The 25730-nt window shown below is 32.6% G+C and overlaps 1 pseudogene; it reads right to left on the reverse strand.

The window, feature by feature from the left end:
- Positions 1 to 25730, reverse strand: part of LOC123527498 (gamma-aminobutyric acid type B receptor subunit 1-like) — a 135904-nt pseudogene that overhangs the window by 84418 nt on the left and 25756 nt on the right.

Genomic DNA, 25730 nt, shown 5'->3' on the forward strand with positions numbered 1-25730 from the left:
ATTGATTATTCTCGCTAGTGGACTCGTAATATCATTTGACATTTTCTATTTGATAACGTACTATCTGTATGCGGTTTCGAAAGTTTTCCTTGGTTTAATGACTATGTTATTTTCTGTTATGACAGAAGGATGAACCTAAAGTAAAGAAAATTGCTCTTGTGGTCCGGATATAATGATTTTCATTTAGATTATCAGGTATACGCCTGTTAAAACTTTGGGATATATATTTAAGATGCAACATTGCATTTTTCAACTCAATATGATTTTGTTTATGGTATATTTTAGATACTTGTTATATAATGAAATAGCATGTTGTTTTTATATTTAGTTATATCGTTACATTAGTTCTATTATAATATTTTTATGGCTGTGTTGGATTCTCTTGTTTGCGTCTTTAATTAGATAAAGAGTGAGCCGCTGGATTAGAGTGCACAGTTTTTTGTCTAACATTTAAGTCTTATCGTGTTGTAAATAGTTTATTTTCAAATGTACACGGGAACAGTAGTGAATGATAACAAACACATTATGTTTTAAATATTTTCGAAACTGGATGATAATTATTGGTTTAATATGATCGTACAGGTATACGTACAAGAAATATGTTTCATTTGTAGGGAATACCTGAATATAACTTGTATATAAGTTCCATTTTCTTATAGATGTGTTGGACATTATTTTATACAGCAGTCGAAACGGACCTAGCAGTGTTTGAAACTTTGTGTTTCATGTTTACATCATAACACATCGACCATATACCTAAACACTGAGTAATCATTGGTTATTACCAATGTATTTTTGATATGAACGGCGACAATCTTCAATTCAAACTTTCTATTGTAGAAAATATCTATCTTATCAATTTACAAACTTAATTGTCCATAAATATGTTTCCACAAAAAACAGTTACCAATCGGAATACAAATATCCTTTTACCAATGGGTAAAGAAAAAGCCGACAACATGAAATGCTATCCATTTATTGAAAGTGACAACCATTAAGCAATATGCTTGACTGGGTATTTCTCATATAAGAAGAATTTTCTCCGTCTACGATTTGCAACCGTAGACAAAATCGATGATTAAATGAGAAGTTTGTAATATTACGAAATGGAAGTGAGCGTATAATGTCTCTGTTATGGAAAATGCACTAAAAGCAAACCAAACAAAACATTTTATGTGTTAATTGGAAAATAGATTTTAGTTTTGTGTGCTTTGTTGGCAAATAAAACATGGTTTTGAGTTTAAATGCCTAGGAATCTAATAATGAAGGTCGAATAAAGCAGGCAAAACTAAAATCTATTTCTATTCTAACACGTTCGAATTACAGCAGGAAGAGAAACTAATCTGGAATATTAGGGCGTAAACCGGAATAACCAAAAGTAGGTCATTTTGCGAAATTTCGCTCACAATAAAGGGAATGTTTAAGGGGTTAACTTTTCACAACTAATAAGATTTGCAAAAGTCAAAATCTAAAAGAAAATGGCAGAATTGCACAGAAACTAAGCAAGAGCCATAAATCGAAAAGTAAGCCTGTCACAAGAACAAACTGTAATGGAAATTTAGGCAGACTGGTTGCTTCAAATGTTGTAATACTTTATTCCCAACAGCGATACAGTGTCTTATCACCGCAATTCTGAATCAGTTTTTAATTTTAAAAGTAATCCAAAGAATCTCTTCTGCGATTGACAATTTATATCGCAAACTAATTTATCAAAGGTTTATTTGAAATGGGTATTATATTTTGCATTGTTCTTGGACACACTGCTTGTTTCGTGTTCAGCCTTTGTACAGTTGGACACTACACAGTTCTCGATGTTTGCGCGATAACGGGACAGAAAGGAGCCTCCTTGACCTTAAGGTCTTATGTAGCCCGCTCGGGACGGACTGCTTTCACAAATTGTCCACTGCTCAACTTCGTCGTACCATTAACGATGTTTCTCTTGGTGCCCTGGTTTCTGCAACATCATTAGATCATAAATTTACACGTACCTCTTTTTTCCATAGGTATTACTGTATGAGTATTTGTGGTGGTCTTTGAGTGTGATTTGTGTCCTTGGTGATAAGTATGAAAGCAGTTTTCCAAAATAAATGTATGATTTATGTTTATACTTTTCTCATTTTTAATTGAAGAAGTGTTTAACATCTTGACGCCGTCTTATTTTTCGATCTTCACAGGTTTGTATAATTTATTCGGTTTGCACACTATGCTGAAGTCATCTTTATCGATATCATTTGTCCACTGATCGCGTAATTAGGTGCCTGTGTCAGATTAAATTAAGTGGACTGTACATTCAGACTTAGTTGAATTTCAGCACAGTTAAGTTTAGAAAGTAATGATTTTCACTTACAGGTCAGATTCATGACGCCTATGCAAAAGCAGCTATATATTTGTATGCATAGTTTTAATTTTTCATATGGCATGCAGAAATGTTTTGCCATATAATCGTTTTCAGAACATCTAGCTTCAATAATCTGATTTTACAGGCTAAACAGCTGCATTTGAAGAATTGTATTAAAGCTCACACGGAGAACTGGAGCCGACAAAACTTTCAGAAACATGCCCATGAATTTTTACGAAACACAACGCTAATGTTTTATACCTGATTATTGTATCTTATAGATAGAAACATCATTTCTAATGACGTATATTCGAGACCATTTATTGTATTTTCATGGCAGTTCTAAACTTTGCAGAAACAATTGTAGTAACTGATTAAACAACTTTGTTTATGAATACAAATCATGCGATATGCACTCGCAGCTGGTACATTAATCAGAATAGTGATATACATGGGACATTATAACAATTGTCTTTATAATTGAACAATGTTTGTTTTAAGAAAATGCTTCACTTCTGCATTTTCATAGGAAAATATATAGTATAAGTTGAAATGATAATTTAGGTGGATAATGCAAGAGAGTATGAAGAATTTCTCACAGGAACAAGATGTTAGTTGAATACTAGTCTGATTCTGATGTTTGATGTTAAACGCAATAGTACAAACACATTTCGTGTATAGATTGTACGCACAATACCTAATGTTGTAAATAAAATCTGTGAAAAGATCTTTTGGAAGCAAAGAATGCAACCAAGAAGAATAATAGCAGACTCGGTTTGATTGATTAGTTATTAAAAATATCTGCATCGAGAGGTGATCGCTTACACTGGAAAACATATAATTGATATTGCTCTATACAAGGAAGGCCATTCAAAAATTAAATGCTACTCTCTTACACCGTGCTAGCTAAGCCATTCTCAAAAGCATTTCAATTAACTTAAAGGCCAAAACAATCTTGATAACGTATACTTGAGACAGACATTTAAGTGCTAGAAATAAGCTTTTGCTTTCACATAATGTATTCCTATATTTAGACAAAGACGACACATTGTGCTTCTGGGAGACTTTGTAAACATTTATTTTTATCTTGATAGATGTAATTTCGATTGTCCTGATTGTCTGCCTACAGACAGACGATTTCCTCCTTATGCACCGGACGGATAATCAACCACTGCTAAAGGATAACCTATCTTTCCGCGTCATCACTTTTGTATCATTTTTACTCTCAAAGAATCTGCAAGCAAAGATATGAACATTTCAAGTTCAATCATCTGTTTAACAAGAAGCCATTCTATTTCTATCAATAGAGAAGTACGTAGACTTTAATTCTAATGCATAATAATACAGACGAGAAGACATATAAATGCTTGATTCGCGTTGATTAAGCCAAATTAAATTTAAATATATAATTTGATATTGAGAGAGTTTTTTTGTACACTATAGTTACATATTTTGATAGTGTTGAAAAATGACAGAAAAGTCCATAATCTATTGATCTTTTACAAAGACCGATAATACATTTCAAAACTAAGTTTGTCGATATTTAAACAAAATAAAACATATGCATGCCATTCGCAACTATGATATATTAATACATTTGTCTGATTGATGCTTCTTTAATCAATTAGTAGCGAGTGGGTGGTTGAAATTTTTCAAATGAGCGAAATTTGCAAACGGTACAGACGGAAGACAAAAGACAAAAATATATACTCAGTAGAATGAAGAGGACTTCCACTTCTAGTCGAACATCATAATGACAAGCTGAATAAATTGCTTTGGTCTATTTTTGTAATTCATAGCCTTTGATTAAATACATTGTTATTTTAAGGTATTGGACCCATAATAGTTTAAAAAAAGGCATTTGCTTGGTATATTGGTCCGAGAGCTCACGGACTTTTATTGCAACAATTGAGGCCAAAAGAAGTTTATACATTTTTGGAAACAATATTTCATATCCTCCATGAAAACCCATTTCTTAAGTGTCAAAGCCGTGCCTATCTATATTTTGTTCACTTATGTTTGTGATAGGGGAGGTAAAACTCACTTGCTAAAATTTAGGGGGTAGGGTAAAGTTTACGTCTACCAGTTTTTTCACTGTTTAATTACAGTAGCTGTATTATTGTCAGTAAATGTATATATGTCAACCAATGTCAGCAAAAAGAAATTCATCAAAAAGGAATGAAGGGCAAACTTGATATTTAAGGTTAAAGGTCAAATTCATGTACAAATCACAAAAATTGGCATATTTGAAATTTATTTTTATTCTTAAAAATTAGTTTGTTATCATAAGTCACTCAGCTTTGTATATGTAATGTGTATATATCAGTCAAAGTCAGAAATGCAAATCTTATTGCAAAATGTCAAGGTCAACCCTGATAACTGAAGGTCAAAGTTCATTTTCATGCAAAAATATGAAAAATGTTACATTTACTTTTTTCTAACTTTTTTAATATGTATTCACATTGTTAGTCACTGAAGCTAATTCGTTTTAATGTCTGTATGTCAGGCAAAGTCAGCAGTGCAAACTTTTCCCCAAAAATGCCAAGGGTAAAGCTTATATCAAAGGTCAAAGGTCAAAATTTTGTGAAAAACTGCATGGATAGTTTCCTTTTTGAAATATAACAGCTATTTCTGATCATTATTTGTAATTGCTCGTAATTTGTTTTAATGTATATATGTCCGGCAATGTCAGTAATAAAGATATCGTCTAAAATCAGACAAGTTCAAATGTGATATTAAGGGTCAAAGGTCATTTTCAAGTAAAAGAATGAAAAAATAGCTCTTTAACTTTTCTTCTTGTTAATGATATTTTGTCGATATTAATCAAAAATATCAGTTCATTTTAATGTATAAAAAGTAGGCGATGTCTGGTATGCACATATTATTTCAAAACATTCAAGGTCAACCATAATTTCAAAGGACAAAGGTCAAAAAAGTGAATAAAATGTTGCAATAATATCACCTGTTTGTAATGATTTTTATTGTTTAAAAGTATTTGTTTTGTCATTTTAGTAACTGATCGTTTTTCATTTTACTGTATATATGTCAGACCATGTCATGGAAGAGAAAATAAGTCAAGGTCGAACCTGGTATTAAAGGTCAGGGGTCATCTTTGTGTAAAAGATCAAATTGTAGCATACTTACTCATTACTTCGTTAAAAAATAATAGCTCTTGTTAGAATTTTCTGTTAGCAATTTATTTAAATGTATACATGTCAAGCAAGGTCAGAAATGTAGGTCTTATCCAAATAAGGCAAAGCCAAACCTATTATCAAAGGTCAAAGGTCAAACTTGCGTGAAAATTAGCCAAAAAACCCAGTATTTTTGCAATGATTTTTCATTATGTTTTGAGGGTATTTAAAAACTATTAACTAATTATTATTCATTTTAAAGTATATATAACAGATGATATCATTCTTGAAATAATAATGAAAAGTTAGTCAAGGTCAAATCTAACATTAAAGGTCAAAGGAGAGGGCCTTCAAAAAAACTCGCCATTATGAAAAAAAATGGCTGGAACAAGTTGGAGAGTAAATGCAAAGATCCTCTGCAAGTCTACACATGCAACGTACGGTATATAGCAGAGTACGCATCAACCTCATTGGTACCTGCTTCCAAATCCTGTAAAGATAAACTGGACAAGGTTAAATTTCAGGTCTAAGGATAATCCCGGGGCAATGAAAACAACTCAAATAAAATAAATCGGAAAGACAGCCAACCCTGAACCATTAGAGACAAGACGAGAGTACAAAGCTTTTGTCCATGCAGAGAAGGCAAAGAGACTACCATCCCACCCACTCCACTCAAAATTCGAGAGCAGAACCAAGAACAGACTGAAAAGACAGAGTCTTAACCACATCGTCAAAAAACTGCAAAAAAGGAAAGCAGCAGCACTGGACACAGAGGCAGAGCTGCTCGAGCCCAATGAATGCCCAGACAATGTGCTCCAAAGATCAGATTGGAGGTGCCAGGAGCAGAAGAAAAGGGAAAGCAACACCAGGTTTACCAACAATCTCTTACGCTAGAAATGATCATTAACCGCTATCCAGCACACCCTTGGATCCAAGAATATACCAATGGATCAGTGGAAAAGGCAGTTCAGAAAGCTTGGGGTGGTGCCTACATCAAATATTCAGACAGCTCCTCCTTCATACTCTCTCATACAGTCGGCAAGAGATGCTACAGATCCAGATGCAAGCCCTCACATCGGCGACACTCGAACAGTATGAGCGAAGAGAAAAGGGATAATATATTCCTAACAGACCCCAAGTCAGCTCTTCAGGCTCTCTCAGCAGGTCCATCAGTCAACTTAATCAGACAGCTGTTGAAAAGCATCAATCTCCTGCCTGAGAACAACAATGTAGCATTTCGATAGATTCCTGCACATGTGAGCATAGCTGGAAATGAAGCTGCGCACAAACTTGCAAAGACAGCAACCAGGCAAATACAGCCCCAGCCTCCAACTTCATACAGAGAAGCCCAGACTCTGTGGAAGAACAGCTTTACGTCAGACTGGAAGAACATAAATGGAGGTTACCTGCCAAATCAGGACTGTCTACACAAGCTAAACAGGCAATTAACTGGCTTCTGTCTGCGCACTGAAGACTGTGGCCTGAGAAAACATATGAAGAAGCTGGGAGTTGGAGAGAAAGCTAAATGTCAGTGCGGATCAGAGGAACAAACACCGTTTCACATTCTGCAGAGCTGTTCCTATCTGGAAGAAGCACGCCAGAAAGTTTGGCCAACAGACATCCCATTTGAGACCAAGCCGTGGAGAGATATCAGCGACCTGCAGAATACGGTGCAGTTCATTGCCGCATCTAATCATAAAATATAAAACGGCCATAAGAAGATGGAAGGCAGTAAGGAAGTAAGTAAGTAAAGGCTAACATCAAAATGAATTAACATCAAGTTATAACAAGATATGTTTGAACAAAGAAATAAAATAACAGTGCTATGTTTTGAATTTATTACCCGAAAATGAATTTTAAACTTTAACATCAGGGCTGATCTAGACTCATGTCTTATGATATCTCCATTGTTGACATTGACCCATATATATACATGTATGAAACTTCAAGGAATAACCATAAGATATTAATAATGACAAAATACCTTTAAACAATGAAAAGTATTGCAAAAATGCTATTTTTTTGCGATCTTTCACGCAAATTTCACCTTTTACCTTTGATATAAGCTTTACCAATCACTGTTTTTGAAATTAGATCTGCATTGCTGACATTGATTTACAAATAAACATAAGACAGAATTATTTTCAATGAACAAAATGACAAGATAATTTGTAACGAAGAAGAAATTAAAAATGCTGTATTTTGAATTTTTACATGAAAATGACCTTTGACCTTTAATGTCAGGTTTGACCTTGACTTTTTTTCATTATTATTTCAACAGTGATATTGTCAGTTGCATATACTTTAAAATGATCAGTTTTACTAGTAGTGACACAAATAACCTACACAATAAAGAATCAAAGCCTTGAAATGTCTGATGGTTGCAGGTTTTTGGTAGATTTATTTTCTGTTTAAATGCCAGTCTATGAATACACATGAATGAGAAACAAATACAAATTGAATGTGCCTCATATCTAAGATGAACTCTGCCTGACCCAGCTTGTGATGTAACCATGGGCTGGAATACCTTATCATTGATAGATCATATATAATCTAAATGGTCAGTGTGAGTGGATACAGGTTGAATAAGAACTGCTTGTTCATTGATAATTCATCCGCACTGTTCATGAATGGGACTATTTTGTGTAGCACATGAACATCTTTTGGATGTGATTCGGAATAAAATAAAGATGCTATGATTGTCAGAAATACACTTTAACTTTGGTAGCGGGATAAACCCGCAACCAAGAATCGTTGCATAATTCGTGTTATTTTGCGAATTCTTACACAAATTTGACCTTTGACCTTTGAGAATAGGTTTGCCTTTGACTTATAAGGATAAGACCTACATTGCTGACCTTGCTTGATATGTATACATTAAAGTAAATTGCTAACAGTGAATTATAACAACAAGCTATTTTTGATCAAAGTAATGAGTAAGTACGGTAAAGGTTGTGATTTTTTATACAAAAGTGACCCCTGACCTCCAATACCAGGTTTGACCTTGACTTATTCTCTCTTCTATGACATCGTCTGATTTATATACAGTAAAATGAACAACGATCAGTTACTAAAATGACAAAACAAATACTTTTAAACAATAAAAATTATTACAAATAGGTGATATTTTTGAAACATTTTACTCACTTTTTTGACCTTTGACCTTTGATACTATGGTTGACCTTGGATGTTTTGAAATTATATGTGCATACTAGACATTGCCTAACGTTTATACATTAAAATGAACTGATATCGTTGACTAATATCGACAAAATATTATCAACAAGAAGAAAAGTGAAAGAGCATTTTTTTATTCTTTTACATGAAAATGACCCTTGACCCTTAATATCACATTTGAACTTTTCTAATTACAGACGATATCTTTATTACTGACATTGTGGGACATATATACATTAAAATAAATTACGAGCAATTACTAATAACGATTAGAAATAGCATTTATATTTCAAACAGGAAGCTATTCATGCAATTTTTCACACAAATTTGACCTTTGACCTTTGATATAAGCTTTACCCTTGGCAGTTTTGGGGTTACATCTGCACTGCTGACTTTGCCCGACATACAGACATTAAAACAAATTAACTTCGGTGACTAATGATGTGAATACATATTAAACAGATTAAAAAAGTAAAGGTAACATTTTTTCACATTTTAGCATGAAAATGAACTTTGACCTTCAATTATCAGGGCTGACTTTGACGTTTTGCAATAAGACTTGCATTTCTGACTTTGGCTGATATATACACATTACAAAAGTAAAACTGAGTGACTTATGATAACAAACTAATTTTTAAGAATAAAAGTAAATTTCAAATATGCCAATTTTTGTGATTTGTACATAAATTTGACCTTTGACCTTAAATATCAAGTTTGCCCTTCATTCCTTTTTGATGAATTTCTTTTTGCTGACATTGGTTGACATATATACAGTTACTGACAATAAGATAGTTACTTTAATTAAACAGTGAAAAAACTGGTAGTCGTAAACTTTACCCCACCCCCTAAATTTTAGCAAGTGAGTTTTACCTCCCCTATCACAAACATAAGTAAACAAAATATAGATAGGCACGGCTTAGACACTTAAGAAATGGGTTTTCATGGAGGATATGAAATATTGTTTCCAAAAAAGTAAAAACTTCTTTTGGCCTCAATTGTTGCAATTAAAGTCCGTGAGCTCTCGGACCATATTCTTAGTTGACCTTGTTTCACACTATGTTGCAAATTTTAAACAATTTTTACCATGCCGTTTTTTGCAAATTTTGTATTATTTATGGTATTTCCTCAAGCTCAAGTAGAGACAAATTTCAATGTGATGGCCACTATCTAAAACGTTTGCAGAGAATTCATTACAGCATTAATATTGATAAAAAAAAAACGTCAAACTATTGTTAAACAATTATAAAATACAAAATAAAACAGTAAATATCACTTTTTTCTAGGGTGCCTCAAGTAAACAGATTTAATGAGACAGAATTCCAACACCATCATTGAAAAATTAAGGTCAAATTCTGTGGGTCTGTTTTGAATTTTGCTCACTTCTTTCAAAAATAACCTTGGGGCAGAAGTAAAACCTACCTGCATTTCTTCCACAATATGTATTCTTAAGAATGAAAGCAAAACAGAGAACTTTTGCCGCATGTAACTCAGTATTTTTAAAGGTGTCTAACTCTAGCCCCGCAAGAAATCGCTTATAAAATGAAAATTTTCCACTTTTATACAATACATCCATAATAAGTCTTGAAAGAAGTAAAAACTTACTAGAAAAATAGGAAATCTGGAGAATTTTTTTTTTGGTCCAGTGGGGCTTGAACCCAGACCCCCCCCCCCCCCCCCCCCCTGAAAATTGCAGTCAAAGTAGGTTTATGGTAGGAATTGAATACTCTTCAAAAAAGAGGTCCTCTATTATGGGTCCAATACCTTGAACATATTTCATATTAGTATTTCATGTGCGATTTTGAACTACTTTTTCAAAAAATCAACTTCATTTAAACCCTCAGTATATATTTAAATTAATATGATAATAGATCTAATGCTTTGTTAATCGGACTCGTTACTGTAATCAGCTGTTTAGGGAATCTGAAGCAAGAACTTCCAAGCAGGTGACAGTTCAACACATAGAAGTTGAACTATTATATGTTTACTGACCATGGCAAATTCTTCTGCAAAATAGAGGTAATATGTCTCAGAGGATACATCTATTAGTCTCCTTGATATTTTCTTTATCGTGTATTCAACCTATCAGACGCATAAGTAAACAAATAGTATAATAATTTCTGTTTTCGGATTCTGCTAGACAAGTTAATGTGTCTTTGTGTAATTACCGGGAACAATTTGATCTCATCCGTTTTGTTTTCGATTTTATAAGTACATGTAAGCATGCTTCCCGATTTTGGCATAAGCAGACAACGTCAATGGTGACAAATATAATGTGATGGTAGCAGATAAACAATTGGGACTTTGGAGAAACGGTTTAGATTAGAAATATACACAACCGTTTTATCATATAAAAATATCATCTAAATCAAGCGACTTATTTAATCAGGACAGACAAATTGCCCATATAATACCCTTCCCTATTGAAAACAGATTTAGGAATCCTAAATAGTTATTAATAGATTTAGAATTAGTAGGAGCCTCACTTTATTTCGGTATTAAACATATTTATACTATACAGGAAGCAACTGTAAATAAAGCCTTGTAGAAGGTTTTAACGTTACGTTAATGGAACATTTAACATTTCTTGGTATTACTGAAATTTCTCACGTTATGTAGACATAAAATGTCTCTCTTGTAACATAACATAGGGGTTGTAATTAAAGCTGAGATATCAAATACACAAACATAGGAGAAACATCACTTTATTCAATACTTGTAGTTTAAAGGTTGAGTAAAATACATTATTTGGAGAGAGTCAGACATACTCCATTTTTACTGGAATGTTAGTGTTTATACATACATATATAATCAATAAAATATATTTATAATCAATAACATATGTTTAAACTATTCTAGCAACTACTTCCTACACATACGTAAGCTTAGTCATAGGAACTTACTTACAAACCCGACTTAGGGACAAGAGTGGCTTTTAATTCTGGTAATATTCTAAGAAATGAAAGTTTGTATAAGCATTGCCTATACATCCAATTGATAATGCATAAATTATAATTTAAATTGATTCTGCAATAATTTGATATAAAATAAAATTAGCGCTCATGGATATCTGCAATGAGAACTGACGTATCGATCAATATATTCAGCAACAATATGGTTTCAAGCATTTAAATTCTATTCTATTGAAATTCATGAATGTCTTTACGGCTTGTGGTTCCAATGCGTCTGTGATTCCTTTTCATTATTCTTTTAAAACTGCATTTTAGAGCTCAAACGATAAAATATCGGTAACGGTCTCTCATCAATATATCTGTATTTATGCGTATCTTTAGAAATTCATATTTGTAGAACATGATAATGTAATAGTTATTAAGGGTTTACAATAGGCCTATCAATAAGCCACTCTTAGCACAGCTCGTAAATGTGGTGGATAGAGCTATACATATCCAATACAGTTGCATAGAATGTTTAACACAGTCGGCAGCCTAAAAGCAATCTGTATAGTTACAATGTATTTCTTACCAGTCAAATACGACTTACGGTAAACATAGTAAAACATAACAAAACTGAATGCGTGTAAATGTGAAGAATACAAATATAAAATATTATCATCTTTATGTCGTAATTTTCTCTGTTATGCAGATAATTATCAACAAAAGATGACACACAGAGCTTAAAAGAAAATAAATAATGCTTACAAATGACATGCATTGGTTCCATTTTTTATTCCGAAATGTTATAGATTGTTAATTATATATTTTTTATCAAAATGTACAAACTGCCATCTCTTATAACTAACAAATCAATATTTTTTTTAATATTATAACATAGCCACAGATAAATAAGGCACAACATAAATTGGGAATCGATCATCCTTCAACACATTCAAATCTAAATTAAAGTGCATCTTTCTGTACATCCAGTGTGTTCCAAGTATTTTCTGCCAGAAAGTGTGTAACATATTTATGAAAGATACTTATTGTATAACGACACAAATTTCCTTATCTTTAAGTAGTTGTTACAGCGTGACCATTTTCTTTTGATGAGCCCTGTCACTATTCTCCTAGAACTAAACAAACAACATTAATACACAATATTTCAATTTTCTGACATACTGTAGTATACAATTTCAAACCATTTTTCATAGGATAAGAAAATACATAAATGTATTGAAAGTGTGTTTTGTTCGGCTTCAATGCATTTTACTACGCCCAAACGAAACTACAAAACCAACATTTATTTCTTTAAAATAATTCTGTGTCATGTTGAAAAGGAAATGCTCAAAAATGCTCTAAACGAAATTTTTGTGCACTGCATTTGTCCCCAATATAAAAAATATTTCTCTTATTGATAGTATTAATTTCTTAATATATAATCAGGAAAGTTATTCTTTTAGTAAATCTGATTTCAAAGAAGCGCATACATACTTGTACAGAAATCTAAATTGGTAAAGCTTTCTTATAGCAACCATGCTGACAAAACTTTCGATAAGATCAAGAAAGGAAAAGGAATTGTTTATTATTGCCGTAAACTAGGAAAACCTACTGAAAAGAGAGAACCCCCGAGACTAATATAAACAAGCATTCATTTCCTTTATCAGGGAAATTTAAATACTAATGATTCCGACGCACACTATTTTCCACATAAAATGGTTACTATATGGTGGTATGATCTGTTTAAAGAAAGTGCATTTTGACTTTGATTAATAGAGGTATGTTAGAATACTGCAGTGCAAGTAGTTATGTTCAATTTACGAGAACTTTCGTCATTGCCTTAAAAAAGATTTATTTCCATTGAGGTTGTTTTAACTCTACAATATTTGCTTCACTTATCTGAACAATTCTGTGCATGAACACTAGTTATGTGCCGTGTAATCAATAAAAGATACATGAAGCACTGCAAGTTAAGAACTTGTGTTGATTTTTCTAGAAATTAAGGTGTCTCTTTGAAAAGAATGGAGGGCTGATGCCTTTTAAGGGATGACATACCTACGTTTTGCTGACCTCATGCCAATGATATAAACGTACTATTTTGAGTTCTATATTTGTTTAATGTTAGTCAAAAAAAAAAAAAAAGAAGAAAAAAGTATTCTACAAGATTTGATAAGAAAAATCATTCTGACAGTTATACCTTTCAATCTAATATATTGGACAAATTCTTTACAAAGCCGCTAAACGTTAATTTTAAATGAATTTTGGATGAAGCTTGACGATCTTCTAAAACATCCAGCTTCTTTCTCGTATTGCGGAAATGTTTCACTGACCTGTAAAATGGGATTTTGACACATATTTCTGCTTTTATGTATCTTGTAACAGCTTATCATGCTGAATCTTTAGCCGTATTGTACATCATATTTTACATTTACGAGACAATTTCATGTATCGAAAATTACTTTTCTTTCAAATTTGATAATATGTGTAAATCCGACACAATCTAAAGACTGTGTAAAGGTCAATTACAAGATGCTTTAAACAAATTCTTTACCATCAAAAACAAATTTGGCAACTTGAAAGTTAGGATGAAAGGTAAAACTGATTTATGATAAAGCACTGAGGTAGTTTGAACGATAGCATGCAATATTTATTGAGTAAATCGTATAGAAAGTCCGACTACACGAAGAATGTCAACAAATAGAGATTGATTCGATCTTGCTTTAGTTATTATTTACCTGCGCATTGTAATGCTTATGTCTTGAATTATACATGGGCAAACGATTTGCATGTTGCGTAACATTTGTCTAGACGGTGTTTCTGCATCGATTGTGTCTAGATGTGCAAAGCCGTGCAGATAAATTTCTTAAATTATGACAAATTGAAATAAATAGCTGTCACTTCTAATAAGTCACCAGTTTTGCCTCCTGACAGGTTTTCATCCTTCAGATATCAAAAAATATCTCCATTTCAATTCTAAAACAAAGCTGGTGGAAATATATTGCAGAAAAAATATTAGACTGTTGTCTGCAAACGATATAATTCCTTAGAAAAACGGCAAAGTACCGAAACATCTCAAATATGTTAAACGTTGTCTCATCAACAATAGTCATAGCAAAAGTTATAATGGAGTTTTGTTTGTGCTTTGTAAGACTAGTACTGGCTTCAAAAAGGTGTATGCTCCATTTGGTTTTTCCTTTTCCGAAGACTTAACAACGAGGGAAAATATGGAGCATGTTTGGTGAAAAAGAAATTACATTCTGAAGTTTAGTTTTATTTAAAGGAATTTTACTGCGATATAGATAAAAGGAATAAAAATAAATTTTATTCTCGATGGGAGTCTATAAATGCATAACGTACATTGTAACATCTAGCTAAACTGCAAGTGCGACACAAAAGTGTTCAGTTAAAAGCAAATTTGAATTTCAAAGATGAATAGAAAAGCTACATCTGTCATTTCTTCTATATTGGTTTCTACATTCACACAGGAAAGAGATATAATATTACGGGTCAAACAAATCAAGTTAATCCAACAAAACAAAAAATAAATACTACGCATGTTTTAAAATATTAATATTCTATCTGTATTATACTCATTCGATTATTTGCACGGTTATTATTTATAGTACTCCATTCTCGGAGACATCTGCCTCAGAGTTAGAATTTGGGCAAATACGTTCATTTTTGTATCAATTTCCAATACATGACACTTTAATTGTAACCTTTGTTCCACTTTAAACTGATATGAAGATACTGTTAATACCTGATTTTTAATGAACACAAACCTGTGACAAAATTTAAACTCTCGCAAGAAATAGAAATATAAGTGAACAATATAGATATAAATAAGTTTGTAAACAACTATTCTGTAATTCTGCAAAAGAAATCAGTTTTTTCTTCATACAATAAGCAATCTTTTCTCTACTGGAAATACGGGAGCGTTTCTGATTATTAACTCTTGTACGTAAAGATAGGCAGTTGTTGTGAAGTCATTTTTCATTAATCACACCAAATCTCATTATATTGAACATAGTCCCTATATGACGTATTGATTTCAGATAGAACTGTTTGCCCAGATGCCCTGTGGACACTTGTAAAACATACTGAACAGTTCCTGATTTGTCTATGGTAATGAGTGAATGTATTCACTATTACCAATTATAATGATATGTATAAATTACTTTCCTGTACTTGTGCGAGTGGAAATGTAAGAAGTTGTGTTCATGAGTGAAATAGATTTTGATCTTACATGTTATACAAACACGTTTTCTTTTTTCTTATTTTCATGTTACCCATTTTATAGTTTCTTTCCAGTGACAAACATGTAATATATCGATATCTTATCTTCTTTACTACACCACACCTTTGTAACACAAACAAAGGACAAGAAAAGTAATAGTAATTAAAGGTTAAGCATCCTATGTATAACTTTTTATATTATTAGTAAGTGTTAAATGTATTTTTATGCATCAGACATGTAAGAAAGCCAAACTTTCTCTTTAAATTCTTAAAATCATGATGAAAGCATTTTCATTTGGTCACAATGGGAAGATGAACATATATTCTATCTGTTTATAAAAAAATATGAAGACATCATTTTTGACATCAAAATATCGGACATGTAAGTACAAAATTATCCAATTAAAAATATTTCATGCATGGTGAAATTGTTTTTTTATCAACTGGTATCCATAATTCTTATGACATCGTTTGTTTTATTCCTGCGGTTTAAAACTATATACAAGATGAGGCCGTGATTGATATAAATATGCTTATGACACTAGTTTACAATTATTTGAATGTCGGTATAATTTGTTCAAACAAACACAGTGACAAATAATAGATTGAGAATAATGTAAAAAAGCTGTAAGATTGCAAAGTTTGTCTACTTCCTCTACCTCGTAATCTAAATCTCTAAAACTTGTGTTGTTATCAAACAACATGGAGTAATTCTTACTATAAACTGCATACAAGTTGTATAAAGATATCATAATCTTTGAGGTATATATTGTTTCATTCCAACGAAGCAAAAATTTCTTTTGTATCAAGATATGAATCATTAATCCTGTAAATACTGGAAATCCTGGAAACCAAACCAAAGTCCGACAGACTCATAAATTAAGCAAATATTCACATCTGTTATATAAAAGAAAATGTCATTCGTGACAAAAGCAGACTAAGATGCCACGCGTGAGGCTGATGATCTGATTTAAGAAAATCAAAAGTATATAAATTTTAGACGTAAGGTTTTTGCTTTTTATATAATAATAATACAAGAACATTTTTTGTATTCTACATGTCATGCCTTCCATTGCATCTGTTAGAGAGATTCACCTGGCGGGAATTGCTTTTATTTTATACTGTCCCGTGACTTTGGAACATGATTGGGGTAAGAGTGGTGTTTGGTGCGCACCATAAACAGGTTTAAGTTCCCCAGTGGTTATTTTGCGACTGACCGTTCGAAGGCGGTGTCCCACTGTGTTCCTTTATTTGTTTATTTTGTCCTCGTTTGCTTGCTTTGTGAGTGTTTTGACAGTGTGCGCGTCTGCGTGCTGTAAGTTTCATTTTGGACAGGCTGCGTTTCCGGAACGTAGCATTCCCTGTTTGATATTTATCCTTGTATTCTTTTTTGATATTCGGACAGAAACGTTGACATAATATAGGTTATAAAACGAAGTCGAAAAGAAATTAGTGCCAGTAATATTATGACATAAGCGCCGTTTAGTTCGTGTACCTCTAATTTGAAGAAAAGAAGAAATAATCAATTTCAATAATCAATTAGGTTTCATCTAGCGGTATGATGATATCCATTTTATTAAAAGTGTTTGTTATCCAGTAAACACTCTTCCTTATTAACACTCAGTTCACTTAGTTATGTCCAAGTACTTATATCTGCAAATTTAATTTTTCACAGACAATTAATTCAAATTGTTTATACATATTTGTTTCTGAATGTTTATTTAGCGGGAAATAATTTCTGCTAAAACCTAATACATACATGCATCTTATTTTCAATTCATACTATATTTTGTTTTAAGCAGAACAGTCTTTAAACATTCAAGTACAACTTTAATATATATGAGCCGTGCCATGAGAAAATCAACATAGTGGGTTTGCGACCAGCATGGATCCAGACCAGCCTGCGCATCCGCGCAGTCTGGTCAGGATCCATGCTGGTCGCTAATGGTTTCTCTAATTGCAGTAGGCTTTAAAAGCGAACAGCATGGATCCTGACCAGACTGCGCGGATGCGCAGGCTGGTCTGGATCCATGCTGGCCGCACACCCACTATTTTGGTTTTCTCATGGCACGGCTCATATTATAGATTTTCTCTTGTAAACATTAGTATGTATTAGTACTGAGCGAGAAACAAATAAAATCAAAATTTTACATGACTGCAAAATTACAAATGCTTTGGCTGATTTGCATTTGCTACTGTTGCGTGTATCCTCAGACAAGTAATTAATTTTGCCTAGAGGTTCCTCAAAAAAAATAAAATTCTATCAGTATATGATATTTCGAATTGCTAGACTCTGGAAACATAGCGAAGTGCTGAAATCATTCCTGGAGGCACCCAGACATAATTAACTATCGTGGATAGCTGTTTTATTAGATATGAAATTTCAAATAACGTAAAATGCACCAGTCCTCAAGGAAGCACTGGAACTACAGTCTATGAGAATATCATTCAGAAAATTATGACACAGCTAAACATGATAAAAGATAGGCGCAGTCAAATCGAGCCTTAACTTATTTCGCTTTGTTGTATTCTTTGTCTCCTACATAATCCTCTTAGATTTAGTAACTGTGACAAAAATATTTAATAATATTGGTATAATGATCTTTTATCAAATTTAGAGTTGGTAAAAAGAACAAAATAAAGACGTTATGGTCCATCTATTGTCAGAAACACGACATGTTTGATATTCATCCATTTTACCATAATTTCCTGTATTTACAAAATGTATAGTGTCTTAAACGCCAAAGAATACAAATTACTTTGCACTATAAATACCAATATATATTCTCGAACAAACGCATGTTTATATGTCTATTGTATATTGGTGAATCATTTTGGACGCTCTAAATTGCTGCAAAATAGTTATTTAACTAGACACTGGTTGAATTTTGTGATTTCAGTTCCACATATTATATGTAGGCATTGTAACTGAAAATACAAACTTCAAGTAGGAGCTATCTATATTATATGTATGTGAAGTTAACTGCATCAGAATAAAAGGACTGAAAAAATTATTAAACTATCATTTACTGAAAAAGAGTTATTTGAGCTGAAAAAAAATGATCCCGGATGAAATATTTGGAAAAAATGGAGACAACTCCGCAAAGACTTTATGATAGACTTAGGTGACAATTGACCTAGTACCTCATCCAAACTACCCACTTTTTACCTCTAACCATGAAAAAAGCATGCCTATTTGCCACATGGATTAGCAACCTGAATACAAAACTATGTAAAGATCAAATAATTGATTGCCATGGGGAAAGTAGGACATTTTTTGTGGTGAAATTTGTCAACAAACAGACGATTTTTTTAAAAAAGTCAAAACCCACAGAATTTCACAAGGTTAAATATGTTGAAAAGGCTACTGCTGGAAAGAGAACAATCTCAACTACCCATACATATGCGTCAAAGTATGGGAAAAATATCTAGAAATATGAGAAAATCGAAGAAATCAATTTTAAGACTGTTAGATGCATAACTGTATAATTATACATGGCATTTATCATAGATAGGTTACTTTTCCTTTGCACTGATATAACATAGGCAGGATTAGGATTAAGAAACGGTGTTCACTCAAAAAATTCACCATATAATTAGATTGTTTTCGTTGCGTAAAGAAGGCTTAGGGTAAATCTCTATTATATGCACACAATACTAAATAGTTTTTTAAAAGGATTTTTTTCCTGATGTCTAAATTAAAGGTATGTGGCAATTTCCAGCTTTATTTATAGACGATTATACTATGTGCCAATTAAGGCATAATAACAGCCGGTAATCAATTGGCCTTTATTTTCACCTCCTCCAAGATTTAAGTAATTCTCAATGGTTAAGAGGCCTGATGGTTATCCCCTATAATTCTGTGGTGAGTCAGTTCATGTTGTGTTATGCTAAAAATAAATGGCCGATAAAAGAAATAGATGATTCGATTTGTTAGCGACCCTTCAAAGAAATACATAGGTACAGTTTGATAGATAAGGTGACTCGGCTAATGCTTCGGCCCAATTTATTCTGAATCAGTAGCTTTTATTGGCTATGTTCGATATAACTCTTTTCTATGAGCAGGCAAATTGTAATCGCTTCTAAAACTGAAGATTTATGTCACAGTAATTGCTTATGTCGGTTTCTTAACGACATTGTGCATGCCTTACATCAACGGCAATTGCATTTACAACTGAATATGTCTTAAACAGAATTGTTACCAGGCAAATGACATGTCTAGCAGCAATAAATACACTGTAGTCAGTAAAGTGAAGAAGCATTTGATGTTTAATCGTTGTCGGTCTGCGTCATCCCTTTTAAATGATTATAACCTTAATGTTTAGATCTACGCAAATGCATGAACTATGTTAATAGTTCAATACAATTGCAAACACTCAAATTTGTTTAGACGTTTCATGCCGAGTCTATTGATAAAAAAGAAAAACTTTTTGAAATTGAAATTTACGATAAAAACATTATGGGGCAAGGTAAGAATTAGTCGCATTTGTGATTGCAAAGTAAAAGTTTCAGTTTTGTTTTCGCGATACCTTAAATAATCTTATAAACCTGAATAGTTTGTAGTAACATTGTTGTAAATTAATAATACAGTCATTGTCCTTATCTCAAATTGATATTTAGAAAATTGTCAAAATTGATGCAAGATTTTGTTTAAGAAAATAAATAGTATGCAAGTCCCAGTTTTGTTGAACTAGAATATAAACGACTGCGATGTGATTAAAATGAATGTAAATATAGTTAAGCTTTTGTCCATCGCGTAGGTAGAAATCAATCTGCTTAGTACTCGCACAACTTTATAAATAACCATTTCACTCCTTGAACAAGAAATAGACATTCATATAGTTACTTGGATGGGATATGAAGAAAGGCGGTATTCGCTGAAGTAATTAACTTAGTAAATAATTTGCGGTAGTAACTATTTCTTATCAATGTCATATTCAAAATTCAGAGAACTGTCTAAATTCTAATGTTTCGTGTATAGCCGGACAGAAGTTTCAAATATACTGGTAGACTGGCTGACTGATCCATATAATTTATCAAGTATTTGATACACGGCTCATAAAAAACATCTTGGAGTTAAGGTCATAGGTTAAGGTCTGAGTCAAACTCGGCGCTGTGAAAGCTTCTGCTAATGAAAAAGTGACTCAGAGACCTGCGTGTGGTTAGAAGTAGACCACCAAGCTGAAGCCAGTGTTTGGGTGACGCCACAATTCCCTGTGCTGATTCTTGTTGCTGAAGTAGGTGAATACGAACACAGCTCCAAGAGACACAGTCCAATATTATTGCCTTCCCTACTACAGCCTATGACGTTTGGCCAAGCAACATTGTCATTTCCTATACGAGCTATGAAATCGCACAGTACAATCAGCGCTTTCTGTTGTGGGAAGCTTTTGATAAGGGTGTCCAAGTGGCTGAAAAACTCATCCTTGGTGTTGTCAGAGGCCATGAGAGTTGGGACATACACACAAAGCGGATTGATGGGTCCATTGGTGCTGTTAACTTGCAGGCTTATCAAGCGTTCTGTAGCTGGGCAGCCTCACTGAACCTTGTCTAGCCGTGTGTATCTGCCTGCAAAGCCAACACCATGTTCACGTGTTTCCTCCTCCTCCTTACCCAGACGGAAGAGTGTATAATCTGATTTCTTCAAACTACCAGACTCAGCTAATCGGTTCTCATAAAGTGCAGCTATGTCAACTTTCCGGCGCAGTAGCTTATTGTTGATGGCTGTCTTTCTGAGGTCCGAGATGATCATGAGATCAGACATTAAGCCAGTTAACGTGCAAATTGTAGTGACTTCAAATAACATATTTTTCTAGTCCGATACTATAAAAGCAAAATTAATTAACTTACTTGTAAAGGTCAACCAGAAACACTTCTCAATATACTGGAAGTAAACCATTGATACTGATTTGTTGTTAATAATCTAGTCGAAGACAAAACAAAATTGATTTGAGTTCAGTAAACTGTTTCACGTGATTTGTCCCGGAGGATTTCTAAAAAGGTAAACAAAATACTGAAAACAAAACAAATTTATCTTTGTTAACCGTCAACAAGAAATCCCCCTGGATATTATGTTTTCAATAACAGCTTAAACAACAGAAAACATTATCTGTTCTGTGTGGAGATGTGTAGGATTTTTCAGGATGTAGGCTACAGTTTAGAAATATTTTTCATACTCTGAGCTGGAAAAAACATTAGTTTCTATGACAAATAAGGGCAAAACAGAACAAGTCCCAGCGCTCATTTTTATTTTAAAGGGCGTTTTTTTTTTCACCCAGATTTTAAGCATTTCTGAAATGAAGTAAAATTAAAAAAAAAATGGATACTTTATAAAATATATAGTAACCCATTTAATATTATCGGGATTTCAGGTCTTACAGGCTACAATGAATACGAGATGCTATCAGCATCAATGTCACTTTATGTCGTATTAATGTTTACATGTTGGCATAATTACCCCACCTATATTTTTCAATGGAAAAATCATTTCAAAGAAGTGTAATAAATTCCCATTTGTCCTAAACTTTTCTGTAGTAGGCAAAATCTTGATTGATATCTTAAGTGAAAGACCACTTTGCGTACCATTATATTTCTACTGATCTTTGGAATAGTTGCCTATCAATTCATTTTTGGTTTGTTTTAGTTTTTGTTCCGTTTTACGTCGCACCGATAGATTTATAGGTCACGCGTCTACATTCCACTTTTTATGATGGAGGGCACCTGAGTTGAATCACCGACCTTTCCTAAGCCAGCTGAATGACATTGTCACATGAAGAATTAAATGCTCCGAGTGAGGCTCGAACCCACAGTCTAATCTTACAATTGATGAAATTGTATTGCACATTGTGACATATCTATGTCGTTCACGCGCATTTTTAAAAACATTAATGCATTTCTTCGTCATTCAGATGTATTATTTCTAGTTTTTTGTTGCGTAGAAATATAATGAGGCATGCAATTGTTAGAAATGCTGTTTTGGTGTAATCTTTTACGAAATTTGTTAAATAATCGCCAGAAGAAAGATAGTTTTTATTTCAAAATGCTTGTCCGTTATAGTAACTTCTAACGTATCATCATGTTTCAGTTAGCTAAAAATTATTTAAATAATTTCGTGAACAATGTACTGCAGGCGTAAACTGGCAGCTATATGTAAGTAATAAAGAATTGGTAAATATCCAGATTACTGTTCAACTTACAGACATATCTATATTTGAGGTAATGGGTAAGTTAAGGAATAAAGAAATTCAGCTTCATACTGATATTTTGCCTGTTATTTTGAAACTTCTCGTAAATGCAAATTATATCAAAGCAATAACAGATATTTAATTTCCTGCAGAAAATTAGTATGTCTTTAGAAATTTCTGACAATTTAAAATCGATTGATTAATTATCATTCTTAGAAATATTGACTAAATAAGAAAGCTGACTTACAACAAGAATTCGAAACAAATAAGGTATAATACTTGGCGTATTGGCAGAACTGATTTGAAATATGTTTTAACACCCTTCTAGCCTTTAACATTCTTCCCTCCTAGGCACACACTGTCCGATTACGCTTACACTTACATTGTAAGTGATTAGATTGTAAGCTGTGTATGGCGCGACAATAATATTACTTATTCAATTTTTTTTCCGGAATATTATTAACCCCGATCAAACCAGAATGATTAAAGATTTTTTACAAATATTTCATATTTTCAAGTCAAGTAGCATCGATCATTGGTTTGGATAGTGACATTACAATTTGACTATTAGGACTACAGATAAAATCAATAATTTTGTATCATTCTGAGTCAGAGATATTTTGAATCAACAAAAGTTTGTGTACAAGGTAAACTACTTGTGTCTATTTTATTTTGAGAAAGGATCCATGAGAACAGAACTCATTTATGTCTGAACAAAATGTAATGGTTGATTCGTTATTTTATTTCCTGCTTTTTACCATTACATTTTACAAATTTGTAGGCCTGTTATCGCATTTTTGTCAAACGCAGCACCCCTTATCTTTGTAATCAAAGTTTCTAATGCTGTCGAAAAGAATCATTTACAGATCGTCATCTACGTGACCAGTCATTCTAATTGCAGTCCAAAATAATAGAGCCACACAATTATCAAATTTCATATTTTATTTCTTATTAAATCAATACTCAGTGTATTTAATACAGCATGGACTAGTAATGTACATGATTTCAGCAGCAAATATACACGATTACTGGTAATTATGATATCATGATAATATATAATAAAGTTGCAAACAAAACAATAAAACACACCATGCAAGTACATTAAAGATGCATAGATAAATTTCAAATACATAAATTGAATTATGGGTTATGACAACACGGTATATGCTCAAGATATTAAAATACTATTAAAATAAGTTACTGATTTATTTTTTAACTTCCTGCTTTTTACTATTACATTTCGACAAACAAACTAATTGTAATCATATTGCAAAAAGAACTGTGGAAATATATACTGAAAATGGTAAAATATGTTATATTTTTGACATTCGTCACATTTATAACCTGTTAATTATATCACATAATTCAATATGCTTGAATTCACACTTTGTATTTTTATACTACTTTCACACAATTTATCGCATTTTGTTTCACAGAAACTATAGTACGCTCCATTTTGACATTTGTTATGGCATATCGTTTTTCACTTGTAATTACACTTCGTTCTCGGATGGACAATTCTTTGTACTGCGGATAACTGTTGAAACTGTTGAACACGTATGATATCGAATGATATCATGCACTCTGGAGTTCTCATTTCAAGCACCTGTGTTGGTGAATATGAAGGTTTAATTTTAGAACTTTTACGATTTGCTTCTACTGTCAAATTAGAGGTCATTCCCTTGCTAGTAGTGAAACAGTTCGTCAGCTATTTACATAATTGTCATTTTTTATGTTTTCTCTTAACCTGTTTGTTTCTATAAATAGAGAGTTCGATTTTTATTAGATACGGAGAGTAACTGCCTCTTCTACTTGTACTTTCTGATACATTTTGTTGTTACCTGTCTCGTCAACTTCTAGTTTTTGTTATATTTAGATAAGATGATATTTTACTTTATATTTGATTTTACCAACGTCAAAATGTTTAAAATGCTGTTCTTAGATATCACATACCTCAGCAATCTGTGCTTGAAGTTGTTCGTTCTCTGTGAGGAGTTTTTGATGACGTTCCTCCTCTTCTTTACCCACTAAGGTTCTGTCAGCGACCTGATCTCGTGCTGATTCCTCCTTGGGTTACGTAGTATTTCTATAACCTGGATGATAAAGAAATGCTTTTTTGAATGTAAAAGTGTAACACTGTTACTCATTTGCTTCCATTATGACTAGGGATATCTTTGAAAATTTATTGGTAGAAAATAAGAGATCTATTCAGTATAGACATTTTTAACTACACATTTTGCTCTGTTTGCTCGGTACGTGTAATACAACTAGTAAGATGATCGTGCGTTTGATTCCTTTACCAGTTAATTTTCTTTTTGTTAACGATTCGACATCCGACAATGTGTCTGAAGTGGACTGGTAAATCTGCCGTACATCGCGATATAAACAGCGATAAAATAAACAGGGACCAAAACAAGCAAAAATTAAATTTCACATGATATAATTTAAACAGAAAATTTTATACAAAGGACCAAGCAAGATTGATAACACGAACTAAAAATAGTTTGGAACAAATATACATGTATATATCAATGAAACTATATTTTTATTGATCCATTCAATATCTAAATAATATTTCATCACTGATAAAAATGATGATATTTTCTTTCGAATATCATTACAAGGATCTAATGCACACATCTGAAACATCAAAATTTATTTAAGCACGAGTAAGCCGACTCGTTTTAAATTTGACATATGCAACAATAAATCCAGTCTCTGACCAAATCCTTTACAAGTATTTCATTATGATAAATTATACTAATTTGCACCT

The sequence above is a fragment of the Mercenaria mercenaria genome, chromosome 15 (genome assembly GCF_021730395.1).
Source record: "Mercenaria mercenaria strain notata chromosome 15, MADL_Memer_1, whole genome shotgun sequence".
Lineage (NCBI taxonomy): Eukaryota > Metazoa > Mollusca > Bivalvia > Venerida > Veneridae > Mercenaria > Mercenaria mercenaria.